The 23,303-nt window shown below is 46.7% G+C and overlaps 1 protein-coding gene across 10 annotated transcripts in view; it reads right to left on the bottom strand.

Annotated features, from left to right (window-relative positions):
- Positions 1-16,790, bottom strand: part of LOC144109453 (transmembrane protein 230) — a 33,946-nt gene extending 17,156 nt beyond the window's left edge. For 2 of the 10 annotated variants that reach the window (XM_077642315.1, XM_077642254.1), the window contains exon 1: positions 15,525-15,647. The gene's annotated coding sequence lies outside the window, so the exon portion shown is untranslated. The other 8 variants (XM_077642321.1, XM_077642280.1, XM_077642271.1 and 5 more) reach the window with 8 other exon arrangements.
- Positions 16,791-23,303: the final 6,513 nt, after the last annotated feature.

Below are 23,303 nucleotides of genomic sequence, written 5' to 3' on the forward strand. Positions count from 1 at the left end.
ACCTTGGGCGCCGCAAATACATTCGCAGTAAGGTCCATGTCACCCTTGATCAACTTCAACGGACTGTCCGCCGCCATTATTACTTCTTTCTTTACTATTCTACTCATTAGTGATTGTAGAAGGTTCTCCAATGCTGCGCCAAGAAATGGAAGCATAGGCAAATCGGTCTGGAACTGAGCCAGGAACGGCTGCAGTTCCTCCGTGATGTCAAGCATAAAGATTAGCTTTGCAGGCAGCAGAGGATCGCGAATGGCTGTTTCGACCACGCAGTAACTGGAGCTGGTCGGTCGGATGTTCTCGTTTCGACACGACTCGATGTACACTTTTAGGTACGGCAGAATCTCAATAGTTCTTGAAATTACACGAACATTTTCAAGCCACCACACAGCCCAAAACTTCATAGGGTAAATGTTGCTCCCGGTTATGAGTGCGTATTCAGCGCGTCGGGCAGGTACACATTTGAATAAGTTGTACAAAGCACGAAGAAATTCCACGAGTTGCCAACCTGTTGCCGTGTGTTCGGTTTTGAAAGCACCGTTCACAACATGAAGGCCACAGCTACAAACTGAGAATATGACGGCCGTCGCTGTATTCACAAAGTTCTTGTTTGATCTCACGGAGAAATTTTATATTTACATTTGGCCCATCCATTGAGATTTCAAGAATTTTTGATCGGGAGAGTCCATCTGTGGAAGTTTTAAAAGCGGACACCAATTCTTCCGCCTGCGTGCGCCCCAGAAAGTATGACGTCAAGTAGTGCATTTTCACGCTCTGCTCTGCATCCGACCAAAAGCAAACCAACACATCCATTTCCTCTTTTTGTGCAACTTTGTTTAACGATTCGTCAAACGCCACGACATGGTGGGAGGCTTGGCTTACTTCCAACATGAGGTCCTCCTTAAAGAAAGGTGCGAGGCCATAGACAATAGTATATCCTACCTTGTCTTTGCCAAGCTGCATTTCCTTGGCTGTAGCTGATGATGAGAGCATCAAACGGAACAGAGAAGCCGATGCCGCAGCAGTACGGAGTGATGTGTGCGTCATAACAGCGTTGAGGCACAACATCACTTAAGCATTTATGACCTCTAAGCCACGCTGAAAGATATCCTTTGCTGTACGATCGGGTTGGACGTCCGTCGCAGTAGTTGAAGCACTTCAAGGATGCACAGAAACTGACGGCACTGGCCCGGCATTGGTCACAACGGTGGTCGGCGGTGCCAAAAATGAGGCTACAGAGGGTGTCCTGGCTCCGGTAATGGCCAGTCAGTGCTTCTTACTTTCAGCGTGACTTGTCACCGCTCTTCTTCCCATGTTGCTGAGCGAAAACTGCTTTCTGCATAGTGCACAATACGCTGCGTTCAGGTTACTTTCGACGGGCCCAATCCAGGCTGCAAACTCGCAATGTTTCGCATTCGTCCAGTCCTGGACGAAAGTGCACTTGAAGGCCGTCATGCTTGACACGTCGCACACAGCTCGCTTGCAGCACCACAGCAGTCATTAAAACTAAGTCGGTTAAAAACTAAAACTAAGTCAGTTCAAAACAGCGCAGCTAAGTACGGACAGAACTCGCTGCTTTGATAGTGCCGGCAGATCGCAAAAAGGCGTGACATTTCCCTTTCTCCCAAAATTGCACCGCCTGCATCGCGCGCGTTCACCCCCTGCGGCAGAAATGGACGTTGCCATCGAGATGCGCAGGGAGGAAGAGTTTGGAACCATCGCAAGTTTTCACAATGTTTTCTGCCACCGCGTTGAAGCTGTCCACTCGGAAGCACAGGAAAACACGGGGAGGTCGCTGGCCGTCGAACAGCGCACGTGTGAACCGTAGGAAGTGCGCGCCCCGCCGTCGGCCACAGAGGCGGGGAAGCGTAGGAAAGTGTCCGCTGTCGACTTAGTACGCTTCGAAATTGGAAGCACCGCTGGCGCTGCAAAGCTTTTTGCCGCCTTGCTGGGATGCTCCACTTGACAGCACAACGTTGGAGGCCAGCAGTTGCTGAGGAGAGGACGCGTAATGCCGCACTGGACAATCCGTGCAATGCCAGTCCGCATTGTTTACACGAGGCAGCATTATCGCGACTTTAGTTCCTTTTATGTAGAACTGCAGCCAATTTTCCCTGATATAAGCACAAATCCCCCGAGTTTTTCCAGATTATCCGAATTCCCTGAGAATTCCCGGTTTTCACGGTTCTCCCGGTTGGTAGACACCCTGTGTAATCCAGCTTACCAACTCCCACATCATGCTGTTTATACTGAAGGTGGCATGTATAGCCTTTTACTCAGTACTATGCAACCATATTGTTTTGTATTCACATGGGCACTTTTAGAATTCTTTGGGGTTGCACAGACAACATGCCAGCTTGTTCCTCCATGTGTCAACATCGAATGCCTCTCAGCACAACTCTCCAGGATAGTCTGCACTGCTGCCATTGCAATATGAGCTCAGGAATGACTGCTAAAGTAAAACTGGTGACCGCTGTCACTAAGGAAAAAACAAAGCCGTGCATTTCAGCACATTGATGCGTGGCTTGGCACCTTTAATTGTCACCACACAGTGCTATTTCTCTCCTGGCTTTTCCAATGGACTGAAAAACATGACCAAGAAAACAGTATTGTTGCAGGGTCACTTTTCTATGAAATGCAGAAGTGCTGCCGTTACAACTGATCTTACATATTCCAAATTATTGGGAGTGTCATAACTTTCTCGTGTATTTGGATTCGTATTTGACAGCAATATGCTGAAATATGGAATTTTTAATAGGCATAATTCAGACACACACTTCTTATGTTAGTGAATAAATAAGTTTCTTTTGCAATAACAGTTAAGTGGAAGACAGCAAGGAGGCCTGTTTACATTATAGTGTTTAAATTCTACTCCTCTGGAAAAAGTTTCTGAATTTAAGTACCTCGGCATATATTTCAGAGAGGACCTTACATGGAGAACCCACATTGAATATGTGGTAAGCAAAGCATCGAGAAAGTTGAATTTCTTTCAGCATAATTTTCATAAAGCCCCAACAAATATAAAAGAATGCTTGTCCCTCACACACATTAGACCTATTCTTTAGTATGCTAGCGCGGTGTGGGATCCATGTATGATTACATTATCAGATGTTTCACAACGCATACAGAACCGTGCAGTCCGTTTTGTCGCCAATGATTACGACTTTCGACAGTGTTTCAGCAATAAAGAACACAGTTGCATATATGGGCGGTCTTTAGTGGAGACTAGCCGACTAGCAACCAAACGAGTTGTACACGCTCGCAGGGTGATGCCTTTTTCACTTTCTGGAACAGAAATAGCGCAAACGTTAATCATTTCCCGCGACGCTGTTCCAGATAAGGCTCGCCTGCAGTGCTGCAAAGTTAGCTGTGACATTGTTTGCGGATGTCCAGGTCGGCCACGCCGAGATCCGTGGTTATCACAGCCGATCGCAGTTTTACCTTCTGCGAAAAATCTCACAGCTAAACGTGTCTCGAGTGAGCCACATTCAATACGGGTATTCGTATCGCAAGATATCTTGCATGTTTTGCTGCGGCAGATGCCTGTGCTGCCACATGGGCAGCAGTGACGAGCACGCCAATCAGAACGCTGGAGTCGTCCGCTCGGGTGAATGCAGCAAACTTGATTGCACAACACCTCATCTGACCCGCGCCCTCATGCGCCCTTGCACACGGTCGCAGGGACACGTCCGCATGCGGCTCAAAAACGATTGTATAGAGGCCTGTAGGAAAGGGTGCTCAGACAAGAGAGGTTGCGGCGATGGCCACACGGTGGCATCAGTGCAGCTGGATAGCGCGCACTCGGCAAGGCACTCGGTCGCACTACTGGCACTACTGTAGCCCTCGTACCCAGGGAGTTCCTCCGCGCGCACTTAGTCAGCCGCAAAAGTTTGCGGGATCTGCAATGCATGGCGGAGCGGAGCAAAACTAGGATGCCTCAATGGCAAGCGGAGGAGAGCGGACATCAAGGCTCCCTAAGCAAAACTGAAGTCCCTTAATAACACTCTCCTCCAGCCGCCGCAGTGGCTGAGTGGTTACGGCGCTCGGCTGCTGGCCCGAAAGACGCGGGTTCGATCCCGGCCGCGGCGATCGAATTTCAATGGAGGCGAAATTCTAGAGGCCCGTGTATTGTGCGATGTCAGTGCACGTTAAAGAACCCCAGGTGGTCGAAATTTCCGAAGCTCTTCACTACGGCGTCCCTCATAGCCTGAGTTGCTTTGGGACGTAAAACTCCAATAAACCAAACCAACCAAACGCTCTCCTCCCCGCGGCGCTTTCCTCCTCGTTTCTCCTCGAGCGCCAGCTCCCAACGCTGATCACGGCACACATTTTGTCCAAGAGCCTGTAAGCCATCCGTAGCACTGAATGCTGTCACATGTTTTGGAGCTGGCTAGGGGCCTCACTGAGTTAGTAAACGCTGAGAGTTACTTTGTGAGTAGTTTTGGTATTTGTTTATGCCGTCTGGATAGGATGTTCCTATGCGGAACAAATTTTTTTGTGGATATCAAGCTTCATACTCTTCCTGCGCCACGAAATAAGATGTTGAAGTGCATGTATCGAACTTAGTATTGCCATTGGCAACAGCCATATGTGTTTGGGGTTTGTTCAGACTGTGCCCGCATATAAAACGCTTGTTATTATGTTTGGCAGGCCTTATGATAAAATAATCGCCAGTGCAGAGCAAGACCAAGTGTGCGATTTCCTAATGTGAATGTAGCTCCAGTGAACTGCGTAAGAACCATATGACAGAGTTCCATATCGGATAGTGCCAGCGATGCTGGCAACCACTCATCAACTGCAATACCAGGCGCTGGCACACATGACCTGTTGAATTTTAACACGAAACTGTTATATGGACCGTTGAGTGGAAAACTGGCAGCGTGTGTCCGATGGCGTTGGTGGAGTGCGGTGGTACCGTAGCGAGTATGATGTGATGCATAGGAGATAATCATAAGAGCAGAACTGATTAACAGTGCATGGGTAATGAGTGAATGAGTAAGTAGTGACTGCTAATTATTGACTTAATTTCATAAGTGTAATTGGTGAATAAAAACGGCCAGAACACCAAAAATGCACTGAATGCAAATAAAATTGTTTGTACTTGAGTTGGAGACTTCAAAGCTGTGACCCCTAATTAGTGAACAAAATGGCTAAAAGCACCAAATTCTAGTACCTAATTACTGACCACTAATTACTGATAAGTATTTAGTGAATTAAATGTCCAAAATACTCCAAATATAATCAAATGAACAGTACCTCAACTGGAGGCAGTAAAGGACTGAGTAGTGGCACCTAATTACCAACCCCTAATTAGTGAGAAGTAATTAGTGAATAAAATGGCTAAAATGATACGTAATAAAGGTCCAAATGGTAGTACCTAATTATTGACTGCTAATTATTGAAGAGTAATTAATGAATTAAATGCCCAAAATGATCAGAATGTAATCAAATGAACAGTACCTGAACTGGAGGTAGTAAAGGACTAAATAGTTTTACCTAATTACCAACCCCTAATAAGAGTGACCCTTCATTAGTCAGAATTACTGAATAAAATTATCAAAAATTCTCCAAATGTAATCAAATTAACAATACTTGAACTTGATGTCCATGTTTCGGTGAACCGTGCCGAATTTTGGGGGTGGCCCGGGCCACCAAAGTCCAAGTTCAAGTCACGGTCGGGTCATGACTGACCTTGGTTATCGCTATCATGTATAGCACTGTGTCATCACTATGCTTTGCTTACTGTTAAAGCGTTCCTGTTCAAAACTACTGCTATGCAGCTGCTTCACAAGTAAGCAAGACAAGATTTTGTTCGGGGTAGCAACCTCCAAATTAGTGCTTTCACACCAAAGAACGGACGGAAATGCTTTCACAGCCATGCTCAGGCTGTGAAAGCATTTCTGTCCATAAGCTGATTTCTGTCTAAAGCTCCTCTCAGTAAAAAAAAAAACTAACATATTCACGACAGGTGTGCTCAAGCTCATATATTCAAACGCATGCTGTTCACAGTACATATCAGTATCTACAGTGCTGCTATACTAAATGGTTAAAAGAAAACATGGTTAAATGGTTAAAAGCGAGGTGAGGTAGACAAAGTAAATGATTCATCAAATTGAGCGCAAGGCCATTTTTTATGTAATGTACGTACAAGTTAAAACCGCGATGGTGCAAGAAGAATGAGCATCACGAATGACAAAAAATGTACTGTTAAGGCGACGCGTTAATGCCAAAAAAATTGGCGGGGATTTAGCTCTGGTTAAACCTGGAGTGACGCGATAGCTACAGCTGGCCAAGTGGAACTTGCTCAGTTGAATTGCAAAGTCAGTCTTTCGCCGCTCTGTTTTGCTGGGCGTTCCTTCTTCATCTTTGTCCTACTTCACACGGTGCATGTGCACACCTGTGGCAGCTCGGTTTCGCCGGCGCGCCACGCCGCCGGCAGCAGCAGCTGCTCTGCACCACGTGGCTGGTCACGTGACCAACCATGTGATCAGCCATGGCGCCATGCTGCCAGCAGCTGCTCCGCACCACGTGACCAACCACGTGACAGCGTGGCGGCGCCACCAAACTGAAGGCTCGAAATGCTCCCGTAATGTAGCTATCGCTACAAAATAAGGAACACGCCCTGCCTCATAGACAATGCTTTTCCTTATAAGAACAAAGCCCTTTCTGCCAATGCTGTAAAGCCACTGCTTCCGCCGCAAGCCATTGCGCTTTCCTTGCGGGATCATAAAAACGGAGATGCCGTCCTCGCGACAGCAGCCCAGTATAACGCAAGCACAAAGCACAGAAAACAATGCATGTTACATCTGCTGCGTGCAGGCAAAGCAAAAAATGGTGCAAACTAAAAAGAAAATCACAAGCAAAAACACAAGCTGCGAGCGTTTCCATGGGCAATGGCAGGGAGACCAATCGGTGTGAAGTATAACTCGGCGTGCAGCCAATGCCTTCGGCCCGACAGTGCAGAGACGAGGAGGTCATGCGGTGACGGCGAAGTTCTAAGAGTGGCGGTACTTTCAAATTATAAAGGAACTTTAAGCAAAACTGCATTGCTGCGCCATCTACCGTCACAGAGCGCGCTGTTGAGGCTCACGGCACGCCTGCTGCGGCAGTACTGTGAGCAATGCAGTTTTGCTTAAAGTTCCTTGATCATTTGAAAGTACCGCCACTCTTAGAACTTCGCCATCGCCGCACGACCTCCTAACCTCCCCCTCGCTCCTTGCGCGCCCCTTACATGAGTACCGGTTTAGCGCCGGCTTTCCGGCACAATTGGGCTCCCTTCCGTTGCCACTGGAAATGCGCAGAACTTGCGTTTTGCTTGAGTTTTTCTTTTTCATTGGCATCATTTTTCTCCTAGGCTTGGAGAGCGAACACCTTCCACGCTGTGCTTTCTGTGCTATGTGCAAGTGCTATGCCATGCTGTTTCACACATAGCTAATACAAGCGGCCTGAAGATGGCTATGCAGTTTTTATGATACCGCAAGAAAAGCGCGACAGCTTGCGCAAGAAGCAGTGGCTCCACATCACTGGCTGAAATAACTTTGTTCCGACACAGAACAATGTTGTTTTTAAGTTACGATGCATTTCTCATTGCTCGTAGTAAAGCGCCTCCTGATGCTACGTTTTTTTGTTCTTCCTGCTTGCTCCTCGCTGTTTTTGCTGTAGTAATTTGTATGTTGCACAAAAATGTGGTTGCCCTCAGCGTGCTGAATATTCTGCTGGGACTCCTTCACCTCGCATGCTGTTGACTTTTATACAGTCATAAATAGAGCCCTATAGAGTCTGCTTTCTGCTGTCAACCATATGTGCGAAGGCACAGTCTCTTGATTGCACTTTTTGTGCTTATGTTAGGGTCCGTTGGCAGTTTTACTCAAAATCAAAATAGTGGCTTGTAGAGCTATTCTTTCCAGCCTACACTAGTTACTTAAGTTAAATGAATGCAGACCCTGAAAAAATTACTCGCAAGTATACCCGTGGTATTGTGGGTAATGAGCGCTAGCTAGTCCCCGCTGCGTTTTTTCACATCTTGAATGTGCTTCTTCATTCTGCTGGCACACACGAGTGACCCAGCTCAAAACGTGCTAGCTGTTGCACCTGCAGTGTTGTTTTCATTGCGACATACCCGCTATTTGTAAAAGACAAGCGCAAGGTACCACTGTCCGTCAACTTTCGGTCGCACTGAAACTGCTGTATAGATGTATAAAGCGATGTTGATTTGAGCTACGATATACTGTTACCATTGCTTTGTTTTCTTGAGCATGTCCTTTGCTCAACTACGAACAATATTGCGGGGCATATTTCTACACTAGCATAGGTACTCATGCTGAATATTATATGATAATCTTCTCGGTTACGTGCATCTTCTCAACCAATGTTTTTGCCCATGCATGAAAATAAAACATCCTGCTGAGCATGCTCTCTTCTTTTTCTTTAGTGATAAACCTTTTTTGTGATGCCTGATCAAAATACCAACTTTAAATTCGGCTGCTACAGAATGGAATGTCATCCGTAAAGTATCACAATACATTACCCAGAGGCATTTATCTTGCCTAAAGATATAGAATGCCTTTTCTCATAGGTCTACCGAGTATTTTCTTAAGCTTCCTTGACATCGATGCCTAAAGAATACTCGGTAATTGTGGTCGATGAGTGGTTGCCTGCGCTGTATGATTGCAATGAAACCGCGCAGCTGTTCTATTCAGTTTTCAGACTACAGTGCAAAAGCCACTTTCACATTGAGAAGACAACGCTCAAACGCATGGACGGACGATGCACTCATGACTAATTTATTATAAAAGGGCACACTCAAAATAAGACCTGCTGTACACATGCACGCACAAGCATGGAAAAAAAATCAAACTCAGACAAAGCCACAAGCAACACCAGATCAGATGCACAAATGTAGAACATCTTATCATGTGGCTAAATAAAAAAATGTCTAGAGAATAGAACTCCACTCACACCTAATTTTAAATCAGTATTCCCCATTCAAACGGCTTTAAGGAGAAACCAACCTCCTCATAAACGTTACTTTCAGCATTCTCGATGCTTTTATCACCAGTTTTCAAACTTTTGTACACCACTGGAGCGCTTACCTGGCCCAAAAACACGCGCATTCACTGACTGCTGCGGGCAGCCGGCGGGCGCTAAGGAGAATCGAGAAGAAAAGCATGGCGCGGAGGAGAGTGCTGCTACTTTCAAATTATCAAGGGGCTTAAGTTTTGCTTCACTCCACCACGCACTGCAGATCCAACAAACGTTTACAGCTGACAGCACGTCTCCTGGAAGCAGAGGACGTCAAAGTTGTAGCGTGGGAAGTGCTCTCCCAACTCAGCTCGGCGGCGGCGCAGAGAACGGCAATTTCATTGTACGATGCGTGGCCGGGACGCAGAGTTGTTTGCCATGGCGGGTTAGGGCTTCCTGTGCGGCCAGGCTGCCGTGCACAGTTATGCATTAGAGTTGGCACTGAGTTGCTCTAAGAGCGCCCGAACTGCCACTGAGAGTGCTGCAATTACGTAGTCCCTGGGGTCGATGTTTGCTGCAGGGGAGCCCTGTCCCAGCAGTGCAGCCATATAAAGCGGACTTTGCGCTCGCATCCAGGCTGCAGGGGCTGATACAAGCCCGATCACAAGCGGCTTGCTTGCCATTTTTGCTGTTTATGGCTCGGCACAAACCAGCAGGTGATCAGGCACTGACAACACCACATCAATGCCTATTTTTCCCACTTTCTTCAGGTTGCGCGAGATGCCACATAGGTAAGGAATCACCGAGACACATTTGCAACACGTGCCCAATACCAGGCCATCGCATGTTTCTGCACTCTATTTGCTCTTCTGTAGGGCAGACTCAGCTAAAGACGTCAGAAGTTCCAGTGGGTAACCAGCCAAAAGTAGCCTTTTCATCTGTTATGTAAAGCTGAAATGCAGTCTATGACAGCATGATTTAGTTATGGAGCTTTCGAAGCATGAGAGCATGATACCTCTTTTTTCTAGCTTTGAATGGCATGATCTATACGGGAGCAAGGGCTTATTGCCACAGGGTTCGAAGGCACCAACATGTGCAAGGGTGAAGTACAGGCAGAGGCCTAGAAATTTGATGCTGTTATCAACACGGATTTCGTGAGCAATTTCAAGTGGGACGAGGCAATTAGAAAAATATGGACAGAATAAGGTGAACTTCAGCTGGAAGTTCCGTTCTATAGCAGTCACTAAAAACCGGGTTTCATCAACAAACGTCCTTACAGTGTTTGTTGCCTGAAAATAGTGATAGAAGACAAGGTCACATTTGGCTAGATAGGGATCACTGAGTAAGGGTGCAATATAGAAGCCAATACAAATGCCGTTTTCTTTAACCATGTGAGGTCCATTTTGTGAAAGTAGATTCAAGATAAATAGAAAGCAAGTATAAGAACCTTTCCACGGAGATCCCGGAAGCGTTCTTAAAGGCAAGCATGTCATTTAAATCAAAACATTCACTGATACTCGTTAACAGTTCATCATGAGGAATCCAATAGAACAAATCTTTCACATAATAAGGAATCCAATAGAACAAATCTTTCATGACAATGGAAAAGGCTAAAAGCTGTTGAGTATTTTGGACAGGAAGTCTGCTACTTGCGCAGATTTTTTTTATCTCAAAAGGACCATCTACCAAAGTTAGGCCGAGGTGCCTTTGAATAAAATCAGCATGACACCTGTGCCAAATACTCTCGCAATGCATAGTCATTCTTGTGTGCTTGTGTGTCTTGGCAGAAAAAAACATTCAGACAAAGATTGGTGTTATCCGTAATGCCTTGTGCCAGCTTCATAAGGTTTTAATCATTACAGCTTTTTTGCACAGCTTTTTATCTTCTGCAAGGACACATCACTGCGCTCTTTGAACACAGCACGCACAGCGTCGCCTGCTTTCGACAGGAGAGAATCTTTGGGCATTACAACGAACCCTCTTTTTTTATCCGACTGTAGCAAAGACGGGGAATTGCACTTAAAAAGTCCAGTCTTTTTTTTATGGGCAGATTTTGGCATGGGTCGGGCATCCCGTCCAGCCCTGTCCCTCCTCCTAAAACACCCTCCAACTCACCCTGTATCACTCTTCTTTGGACCCACGCACACGCAGGCCTAGCTGGTAACGATGTGGCTCACGCCTGCGCCCGAGGTTTCACTGTCCGGGTGCCATGAAGTCCGCCTTCAGCCACAACGGACCTGCTTTAATGCGCAAGGCGGCCTCCTCTTCTTTCATGACATATGTCACCATTACCACCTCGGTCGCCTTGTATACCCCCCCGCCCCCCAATTTTTTTGTTTCATTTTTCTAGTCCCAATATAATCTACGTATACCCCCCAGCCCACCGCAATACTTCTCAGTATAGCAAGTATCTGTGGCGTCAGATTAAGACAAGAACTTTTCCCACTCCTACCTCCCACCACCTTATCCACCCTGCTGCCTATCCCTCCTCAGCTTGCAATTTCTGCCCAGCCAGAGCCAACATTTACCACATCATGTGGAGCAGTGTTCGTCACCCCCCACAAGAATCCCTGAATACTAATCCAAAGGAGCAGTGGTAGGCCACCCTACACAGCCCAGAGCCCCATCCCCAGGACAAGATCCCAGACTGGGCTCAGAGGGTAGCAGAGGCCTACCCAGCCTAGGACCTCTCTCCCTCCCCACTGGCCCCTTCCTTTTTGGGATAAATAAAGTTGTCAATCAATTGTCGGGGTGCTTTCCTAGGCCTGAAAGGACGTCCACACCTTCCACAATGCATCTGTCACGGCAATGCTTCCACAATGCATCTGTCACGGCGATGCTGGCTTGGGGTGAAATCCTCCCGACTATGCATAACAGCTCACGAGTGTTCTTTCTGGTTTCGACTGCGAACTTAGGTCCGCAGCTGAGCAATCACCAAACCTAGTCTGGTAGTGCAACTTTGCCGAGTGTACGGACAGTGCTCCGTGGCTGTCTTTTTGCTCTCCAGCTGCAGAAACCGAGGGAGCAGTTGCTGCCATTGACATTCACTGCAGTGGGCAAAATGTAGGGCAGTGTATTTATACTCCATGTCGTGGACATAAAACCTTCAGCTGATGGTCAGTGCTGTGTTCTCACACTCTTCGTCCCACTGTGTGTGGGACTTCACTGTCGCTTTTATTTTGTTTTTTAGACTTCTGTGAATACATAGTTTCAGTCACTGACAACTCAGCCTCAAATTAGGCCCACGGAAATAAAAATACATATGGACTCTTTGATTTACATATCACTCCGCCGATGGCAGAGCGGCAAGCCACCACGGGACTGGCTGAAAGGCAACCCACGCGTTGGTTGACTCCTCCTACCTTCAGCGTTGAGTTAAAAAAAAAGGCGGGAGCCGGGACGTTTAATCCAATTTAAATTAGGGAAATCGTTAGCACAGGACAGTAATTCGAAGTTTCTAAGAATGCCTGGAATGTGTAGATTGAGTTACCGCGGTAAAAAGACGAGTTCAGATTCCTCTTTAGTGCACCTTTAAGGACTTATTACTACCTCAGCTCATCTCGAGCGATCGCCACTTTTTTGCTTATGACAAGCCGAGGCTGTTATAGGTGTTTCACTGTGTTCCAAGTGGCTTTTGATGAGCCCAGCTCGTCAAAAGGTGCTTTTCTGTTTAAAACATAGATGGAAATGCAGGTTTTGTCATTTGCGCTTGTACTGAATGAGAGTTTGCACACTAGACAGCGGAGGCATGCCTTGTGTTTCCCGCGCTTTCAAACAAACATGGCATCATCCATGTGGCGTTCCTGGTGCGGGAGATCAGCCTCCGTCAATGATTGCACAAATGATGAGGGTGTTGGCATATTTTATTCTTCAAGTGAAGAAGACAGAGATGATGTTTTTAGTGGCAGCGAGTCTGAAGCGGAAAAAAGCAGCGATGAGATGATGGCCAGCTTCCGCGAATGGTGCCGGATGGACCTCAACAATATCCCAGTCACACCTCCACGGTTTGAATTCAAGGGTTCTCCGGGACTGACACTCATAGTAAGCTCTCCCCACAACGACTGAGCTTTTCGAGGCTTACTATGATGATGAACTGCTTGAAGTTATTGTAGTGGAGACAAACCGGTACGCCTCTCAGCTACTGAATTCAAGTAAGCTGGGCAAACATTCTCACTTCCGAAAATAGTTGTCACTTATGCAAGAAGTACTGCGTGTTTCTCTTAGCCTCTTGTTGCTGCAAGGCACTCTACAGAAACCAAATGAAAGGATGTACTGGTCGAGAAAACAACTGACTGAGACTTCTGCCTTTGGCAAGATAATGCCTAGAAACAGGTTCCAACTGATCATGAGAATGTTGCACTTTGTTGACAATGCAACCATTGAGAACTTGGAAGGAACACTCAACATCATCTCCAAAAAATCTCGCCGGTGTATCAGGAGCTTGTGAACAAATACTGCACATTGTACATGCCTGAGCATGACGTAAGAGTCGACGAGAGCTTGTTGCTATTCAAAGGCCGACTCAACTGGAAGCAATACATGCCCCTAAAGAGAGCAAGGTTTGCATCAAGTCATTCGCGCTGTGCGTGTCTGAAAGCGGCTATACTTGGAACTCAGTAATATATACAGGGAAAGGAACCTGGAGACCTCATCAGTATGAACAGAAACCTTTGGAGTGGTGGCAAAAGCTGTACTGAGGCTTGTGGGGCCCCTCTGCATACATGCAGAGAGGCTGCTGCATCATAATTGACAACTTTTACAAATCTCCAGAACTGGCTGACTTCTTGCTGAAGAGATCTGCCAATATCTATGGCACAACACGAGTGACTTGCAAAGGCCTTCCTCCTGGTTTCACCAGAGCAAAGCTCAAGAAAGGCGAGATGTATGCCTCTAAAAGGGGCAAGTGTTTGGCTCTACGTGGATGGATAAAAAGCGGTTAATGGTTTTATCCACTCTACACAGTGCTGAAATCGTGACATTCACTGACAAAATGGGCAACCAAACCATGAAGCTATCGCGGATTCCAACCATACAATAGGAGGAGTTGACAGGGCCAACAGATGCTGTCCAGCTACTCAGTGCCATGGAAGTGAAAGAAGATCTCATACAAGCAGATCTTCCAACACTTATTGTATGAGGCGACCTACAATTCATTCGTCCTCCATCAGAAAGGACGAGGCAGAGCATCAACACTTATTGTATGAGGCGACCTACAATTCATTCGTCCTCCATCAGAAAGGACGAGGCAGAGCATCTCATCTGGAGTACCGGCTGCAGCTTGTTGAGGAGATCACCAGCAAGTACTCAAGTAACGGCGGTAACAAGAAGAAAGGGCTGCCAGGACGTCCCCTGAACATGAAGAGGTTTGCTGAGCGCCACTTTCCGTCGCACATCCCATCATCAGAGAAGAAGCAAGAACCGACACACCGCTGCGTAGTCTGCTACATGAGGCGAGATGCAAATGGCAGAAACACCCACAAAAAGGCCAGGACCTGGCGCAGGCGGTGCCAGAAGGCACTCTGCGCAGTGCCGTGCTTTGAACACTACCACACGGGATGGTAGTCGCATCTTGTTCCCAAGGGAACTATGAAGCAATAATGCATTTTGTGCACGGAAATTCAAAGCCAACCCTTACTTTCTGGAGTTTCAGGGATTTATTATTTATTTCAGAATACATCTCAAAGACCCCAGGTATTGGATATTACATGAGGGAGCAAGGAATGACCAATAAAACATTATAATCTGCCATATCAAATGTTTTTGCAAATATTTTTCCATTTTAAACATGTTACTGAGGCATTTAACATCATAGAATAAACTGGGAATTTTAGAACTTAATTTTTTATTTACTGAGCCCTCCAGGGGTTAACATCAATGCTGCTCGTCCAACTGTTCCGAAGAACATGACTCGATCTGTACACAATGAAAATTTTTAAAATTCATTAATAAAATATCGGCTAGCTGCATAAAATGAACTAGAAATTAGACCATGCTGCATCTTTGCATATGCACAATTAACAGTTTATGGTCGAAAATTGTATGCTGCGGCTTTTTTTTTTTTTTTTTGACCAAATAAAAGCGTTTCGCTGCTGCCTGGGTACTTCACACAGCAAGTTCTTCAACGCACGAGCCAACGCCCTTTTTAAGTTTTGTGCCCGCAAAGCGCGCCTCACAGGCTCCAAAATTCGCATCTATGACCTGAATGTCGGAAGTCAACCTGAACCGAGGGAGAATTAATGGTGAGCTTACATGTTGTCATTTCTCGAAGTTTTTCTCGAAGTTTTTTTTTTTTTTTCAGAGGTTCCCAAAGATCAATGAAAGGCTCGGGAACAGCGAACATCGGCATGTACTACGCACACCGGTGACATTACGTGTGACAGAGCTGACACCCGACAAAAGCATGCCTGTCACAGCTGCCGGCAGAGGATCACCTGTCTAGGCGGTAGCGGTTATGCCACCATGAGAACTGGAGTGTGAAACTACACTTCAGAGGTCAAAAGCACGCACCTTGGCCACAGCGGCGAGCGTGTTCACAACACTGAAGCACAACAATGAAACGTACTCACCTAATTCTATGCTGGCGACGCCCACCACCCACAGCTAGTACGCTTAATCAGTGCGCAAATTGTCCAGAAGGCGACATCCCGCGTACTACGCGCAGTGCTGCCAACCTCGAAAGCCACTTCCCCAATTTTTCACTCATAATTCCCTAGATTTCCTTAGATGCGAAAAATAATATTCAGGCATGGAAAAAAGGTGCGTAGTTGAATTGCAAACTCTTTTATTTCGCAGAGACCCTTTTACCACACTTTGATGGCAACTTTGAATACATACAGTATTGTGCGTTTTTATCGCTGACACTTTCAAAAATTTCCCCGCCTCAACCGCTGGCTCGTTTGCGATAAAACTGCACACATAGCTTGCGTATTATGGTAACTTTTGTATCGTAGGAAGCTTGACAACGGTACTTACTTAGTTGAGCCGTGCATGGTGCGAAAACATAATCGTCTACGTAGAGATCGGCAACCAAAACCCGCAGACGACGCTTTTTCGCTAAATGGCGGCAGTGGCGCCATCTGTTTGCGGTAGCGCAAAGCGTCACGACAAGGCCGTCCAGGAGAGCGTTGCAAGGAGAGCGGGCCGTTTGAATATGCCGTTCCTGTCGTTTCGTCTGCTTCTACTGAAGCGCTTACAACATTTTCGACTAATTAAGCGGAAAAATATCAGAACAAATCATTTAACGAGGCTTTACCTTTTAAAGAATATTGTTTGCAATGCTCGCCTCGGCGGCCTAGTCGTGACGCTTTCCGCTGCCGAAAACAGATGGCGCCACTGCCGGTTCTCAGCGAAGAAGCGTCGTCTGCGGGTTTTGGCTCGCCGATCTCTCGTAGACGCTTACGTTTTCGCATCATGTGCGCCTGCACTAAGTAAGTACCATTGTCAAACTTGCTACGATACAAAAGTTACCATAATACGCAAGCTCTGTGTGCAGTTTCACCGCAAATGAGCCAGCGGTTGAGGTGGGGAAATTTTTGAATGTGTCAGCGATAAAAACGCACAATACTGTACAATAACACATTCATTTCCCATGCAAACTCGCATACCACGATGACGAGTAAGAAAAACATTCGAGTTATCAAACGCTAACAACTCCTGGGCTATGCCCTCAAATGAATGAAAATCTCGCAGTGAACACTTACGCTCACCGACTGCAGTAAAAGAGCGAGGCAAATCCACTTTGTGCACAAATGTTGGCGTGAACGGTAGAGTGAACTAGAAGAGTGTGTCAAACGCCTATGCCGCCTGTGTATCAAAATTGGGGCAAAAAAAGGGTAATTTCCGCTAGGATCGCTGTGAACGTTATCCTTCCCTAGGTGCCTTTTCAGAGGCGGCAGAACCAGCGCGCTGCGCTTCGCACGCAGAAGACTAGGGTTCGATTCCTGCTGAATGAACATTTTGTTTTTCATTTTTGTTTTATTTTAAATCACAATTTGTTTTAGTGCAAACAAGCCGTGGTAGCAAAAAAAAGAAAAGCGAAACTGAAGTTTGTGAAGCGCCGCCTTGCTGCTGCCGTGGATTTCACCTTGAATCTCCGTGCCACGCAGCGCCAATTTTGAATGCACGTTTAGAGCACACCCGACGTTACTCTCCAAGCTCCGATCTGTGCTTTCAGCAGGTGAGTAAGACAAACACGCCCTTCAAACAGTGCTGTGAATTGTTTCGTTCAGCTTGACGTCTGCCAGCTGCACAGAGTGCGTCACGCAGACGTACGCTGTCACTTTAGAATGACGGCCTGTGGGGCGAGTTGGTCCATGACTGAAAAAACGGCATCGCAATGAAGACAACACAAGGAAGAAAAAGGCAACAGATCCTCACACTGCCAACTGTTTATTGGAAGAAAAGGGGAACATTTTAACCCTCATTTACCATGTGTCACCGCTCTATCGCTCGCAACTCAGTAATAACAAAGTAATATATGCAAATTACAAATAAGATTAAACACAAAACGCAGAAGGCTTATCTACAATGCGCTTAAAGCCCTATAGGGATCCCAAGCTCGTCCAGGCGGCGCCCTGTATGGATGGATGGAGCCACCGCCCGATTTAAAGGGTTCAGCCGTATTCATCCATCCGTCTATCCATCCATCATCCATCCACTCATGGATTGATGGACAGATGAATACGGCTGAACCCTTTAAATCGGGCGGTGGCTCAAGCCACCTAGCCATGACTTGTGAAATTTTACTCCTGTCTTGCTTTTAGCCACCAATCATATAACCTTCGCTTGGTTACTTCTACCCGCTTAAAATCTACTTTCCCTTCACTATCCTTAAACCCCAGTGCCTTGGGTAAATCAGCCCCGCTGCTTTCCACTGTAGGGTGAAGCCCTTTACAGAAAAGTATCAAGTGTTCAGCCGTTTCCTGCTCCTCTCCGGAAGCAATGCGCATGTCTATCTCGTGGTACCTGACTCTATATGTCTTATTCCGCAAAACTCCAGTCCTGGCCTCAAACAACAAAGAGCTTCCCCTACAATTATCATAGATATTTTCTTTGGCGATTTCTTGTTTAAAGGTCCGGTATGTTCCCAGTGCCGATTTCGTCAGCATCCCTGTTTTCTACAGAGCTCTTTCTGTTTCTTTAACCTTTTTCTTAACCGATAATTGCTGATTTGCCCCCTTACTGCTGTCCAGATATTTGCTTGTCAATTTTCTAGTTCGCTTTCTCCATTTCGTGTCAACATTCTTTATATACAGGTATCTGAAAACTTTCCTAGCCCACTGCTTTTCCCCCATTTTTTTTTTTCAATCGTTCCTCAAATGCTATCTTACTGCTAGCCTCTCTGCTCTCGAAAGACGCCCATCCCACATCACCCTGCACCCCCTGATTTGGTGTATGGCCATGTGCTCCCAAAGCTAACCTCCCTACTCCCCGTTGTTTAATTTCTAACCGTGCTTGAACATCTGGTCGCATGCACAGGACCGCATTGCCGAAAGTCAGACTGGGAACAATCACATCTTTCCTGATTCCGCTTACCACTTCATACCTATTGTAATTCCACAGTGCCCTATATTTTTCATGACAGCTGCATTCCTACTAGCTTTATTCATTACATATTTTTCATGCTCTGTCAGATACTCAACACTGTTATTTATCCACACCCCAAGATACTTGTACTCATTCACTACTTTTAGCACGAACTCCTGTATTCTATGCTCGCCGCCCTCTTCATTAAATATCATGGCTGCAGATTTTTCCTTACTATACTTGAAGCCTAATCTACCTCCCTCTCCGCATATGTCTATCAACTTCTGCAAGTCTTCCTTGTTGTCAGCCATTAGCACTATATCATCCGCGTATACTAGTCCCGGTAATGACTATTTAATCCATTCCCCTTGCTTGAAAAAAGAAAGCTTGAAGCCTAGTCCGCTCCCCTCTAGCTTGGTCTCCAACCCTTGCAGGTACAACATGAACAACAAAGGGGACAGAGGACATCCTTGCCTAAGCCCCCTCTGTATCTCTACAGGCCCTGATACATTTTTTTCCCATTTTATATGAGCACTCTGTTACCTTTATATATATATATATATATATATATATATATATATATATATATATATATATATATATATATATATATATATATATATATATATATATATATATATATATATATATATATATATATATATATATATATATATATATATATATATATATATATATATATATATATATATCTTTTAAAAGATTAATTACTCCATCTTCTACATCCAATGTGTCCAGTATGTCCCACAAATACGCCTGAATAACGTTGTCATAGGCTCCCCTAATATCCAGAAATGCTAGCCATAGGGGCCTGTGTTCCTTTTCAGCAATCTCTATACACTGCGCGTCAATGAAAATAGATTGTCCTCCAACCTCCTTTGTTTCCGGAACCCATTTTGTAGTTCCCCTAGCACCCGCTCGTTCTCCACCCAAGCCTGCAGTCTATCCCTTATAATCTGCATCACCACCCTGTAAACCACAGATGTCACTGTTATGGGACGATAGTTACTTATGTCTGATTTGTCCCCCTTTCCCTTATATATCATGTTCATTCTACTTAATCGCCATTCATCGGGGACTTTCTCATCCACTATCATTTTGTTCACTACCTGTATTAATGTTTGCTTGGATTTTGGTCCTAGCTTCTTTATCAACATAATCGGGATACCATTTGGTCCTGTTGATGTGCCACTAGGAACCTTCTTCTCTGCCCTTCCCCACTCTCCTTGCTCAAGTGAAGCTAATGCTGTAACCGGTCTATCCTCCTTCGATAAATTATGTACAACATTCCTTTCTGTAAATTTTTCTGTCATCTTTGTTCCCATGTGTTTTATTGCTTCATCCTCTTCTAGTTGAATACCCTCATCTGTAACAATAAACCTTTGAAATGCAGACAACCAGCGCCCTATGCGGCGGGATTTTCATTACGCGGTACGGAGGCAGCTGGTGCTCTTCGCTTCGCGAGGTATTGATTGCAGTGCGGCTTTGAAAGGATAAGCGATCTTTATGGACATTTTCGCCGCTCAAATGTCATGAAAGGAGAGCATTTGGTACCTAATGTGTACAGTGTGGAGCAGCTCATTGATGACAACGATGTTCGTGTTCAGGCGAAGTGCGTGTCGCAAGTGAGCGATCACGTCACCTACGACGTGCATCTCGCGGTAAAGTGCACAGGCCTTCCGCTCTTCGGAGAGTAAAGACATTTTTTACTGCTAGTGAGTAACTGTTCGTGTTCTGCATACTGTGTCGCGTCGACTTTTGCATGCTCGGCGCACTCGCCTGAACTCGCTGTTTGGCACGCATGTGGTTTCGGATAGCATTACAGGCTGATGGCTCAAGTGCTGTTTGCTTTTACATTTCACTCGTGAGTGAGCATACAAACGCGGTTCAGCACGCCGCGGCATTCTAGTTCGCACGTTCACGTGTGTACGCACGCGCTTCAACAGCAGAGCCGATATGTGCCATTTGATGCTTGGATGACGACTGCGTGCGAGCACTCCGCTGATTAGACTCCGCTCTACCCGCTGATTAGACTCCGCTCTTACCTTTGGCTGCGCGTGTACAGGCGCCAAGGTAGATGTATACTGGTAGCGAAGGCTCCATAGACGCCCATTGGTCCAAAAAATGGCGGCTCATGGGCACTCCAGCGCCCCCTGGATTTTGGGGGGCAAACTACGCAAACGTGACGTAGAATGACGTCACGCATACGTATGCTTTTGGCGCGAATTATAAAGCGGTCTTTCTGTAGAAACCGCGTTTTCGAGCCCGTATCTCTCGAAGGTTGCTGCCTTTCAGCGCGCCCCGACCTTTGCCAGTCAAATGTGCTCGAGTTCCTGCTAGTTATGGCCTTGTTAATGTGCAATTGGGAACGCAATGAAAGTGACTGGTAAAGGAGGGGCAGCATAGAAAGGCAGCAACACTTCCAGACACTGGCGAAGCATGCATGATTCGTAGTGCAAATACTGGTGCTAGTACTTTTGAGAGCTTTTGAGTACAGCAAGGTATGATGCACAAAACACTGGCTCAAGTGCACAGTTCGCAATAGAGTGTACGGCAAGTATGGTTTTCATAGTTTCATATTCATTGTTTATTGCAGCAACCAAACAAATACAGTCACAAAGCACACCCTTGGCACACAAACAAAAAATACATGTCACAGGCAGCACAAGCAGTATTGTGTAAGTTGGCTAATCATCTCAATAGTCACAGTGCAGAAGGAAAAAGCCCTGAAGTGCCACGAACGTTGTCAGTTAGGAAATTGAAAAGTATAGAAAACATTGCTACGACAGCTTCAATTGAAGCAAACATAACATGACATAAGTAGGCGCATCAACACAGACCATAGAGCACACTGGGATTATTCTTCACATTTAATTTCTTCAGCTGAAAGAATATAGCAGGTGCGTTTACATCTGCAAGGCAATGTTAAAGCCAGCTTTAGCACCCTCAAACGTGCTCAACGTAGGAGCAAATACCATACATTGAAAAAGACATGAAGCCAAGTACGCACGAACGGGTTACAGCTATGAAACACGAGCGAACAGCCCGGCGAAACCATATCGAAGCTATCGCGCATACCTAGAGCAGACGACACACCTGTGAAAGTCCAGCGGGAATCGGTGTAGCGTGACACCAATGGTACTATCCACGCTGTCGCAGTGTACCGCCTTGGTGTACCACGGAGCATCGCTTCTTCACATGCCGCAAGCTCATCTTGAAATGAAGCGCTAAGCGCTTCAAAAGAAGAGCGCGAAGCGTGCAAAGACGGAAAAAGACTTCGCACTGGCCGCACGCCGAAGGAAACGACAAAACCGAGAAAACTGCCGCAGCGGTGCAGCGGGGTGCAAATCTTACCGAACGGTGACAAAGAAGCGACGTGCAAGGACGACGAAAACTTCGCAAAAGGAGCATTTTGAGACCGGCGAGCTAAATTTATACGCTTTACCAGGCACGCCATCGCAGACAGCTGGCGATAAGAAATCGCCACTGTGGCCGGGTTAGCCGGGTATCGAAACAAGGCCTGCAAAGACGCGCTGTAATGCACCGCACACTCATGAATAGGAGGCAGGTCAAGAGTGTTGCAAAAATACAAAATTTGCCAGGTTTTAATAAAATGACTTACCTCTTTCATAAAACAAGGTGCTAATATATTTTTTTCTTTTCTATTGGCAGATAACATTCCAATTTTGTAGTTTTATCATTTATTTATATGAGTGTTTTGCCCCCCCCCCATCCTCTGGTTGTGCTGCAGTCGCGCTAAACCACTTTTCGGCCCAGCCTTCGCCACCACTATAAATCCGCCTTGCAGGCGCCCCAATAGTAATACGGAGCGCGCGAGCGGTGGCCGAACTGGAAAAAACTGCATGCTAGCGCGCTCTATCAGCAGATGCGCGGCAAAGAGCGAGGGTACGTCGGCACATCCGGCTGACCCATCTTGATAACTTGATGCTCGCGTTATCGCCGTCACGAGCGAAGCTGCGTTGCTATCATCCCTCCCCGCCAGGGGCAGGGAAAAGCAAAAAGCGCAAGCTGCCGAACGCCAACTTTCTGCACGGCCCGGACGAACAAACCCTTCCTTGCATGAGGTATAGAAAGCGCACCTGGCGGGCACTGATGGTAGCAGTTCGTGGCGGCGATAACGCGAGCATCAAGTTGTCGAGAAGGGTCAGCTGGATGTGCCGGCAATTTCCTCATTGGCGTGCCGAAACCCCTCTCGCAACGGCTCCTCTCCTCCTCCTGTACCCTCCTCGCCCTCTCTTTTTCTCTTCCCCTCTATTTTCTCTCCTCCTCGCCTAAGCAGGCCTGCACCGACTGGACAAACTACGTCCACGAGGTCTGCTGTGCTGAGCTGTCAGAGCAGCCCCCCATGGGTGGACCTGGCGAAGTGGTGCAGGTGGACGAGTGCCTTATGAGGGGCAAGCGCAAAGCCAACCGCGGCCGGCTTTTGGCAGGCGACAACGTGCCACCGCACCGCCAGAATAACTACGGCGGCGTGGTGGACCGTGGACCATGGGTCTTTGGAATGATTTGGGAGGCCACCAAGGAGTTGCGCCTCTTCAAGGTCGACCGGCGCGACGCGGCGACTCTCGGAGCCATCATCGCCGCCAACGTTCCGCCGGGGACTACCCATCGTCAGCGACGAGTGGGCGGCGTATCAGTGTGTGCCGGGGCTGCTCAACAGCAACGGAGTCAACATGAACTTGAGTCACAGCACAGTCAACCACTCGCAGTTCTTCGCGGACCCTGTGACCGGCGCTCACTCGCAGAACACCGGGAGCTCATGGCAGAAGGCCCGGCTC

The sequence above is a fragment of the Amblyomma americanum genome, chromosome 1 (genome assembly GCF_052857255.1).
Source record: "Amblyomma americanum isolate KBUSLIRL-KWMA chromosome 1, ASM5285725v1, whole genome shotgun sequence".
Taxonomy (NCBI): Eukaryota; Metazoa; Arthropoda; class Arachnida; order Ixodida; family Ixodidae; genus Amblyomma; species Amblyomma americanum.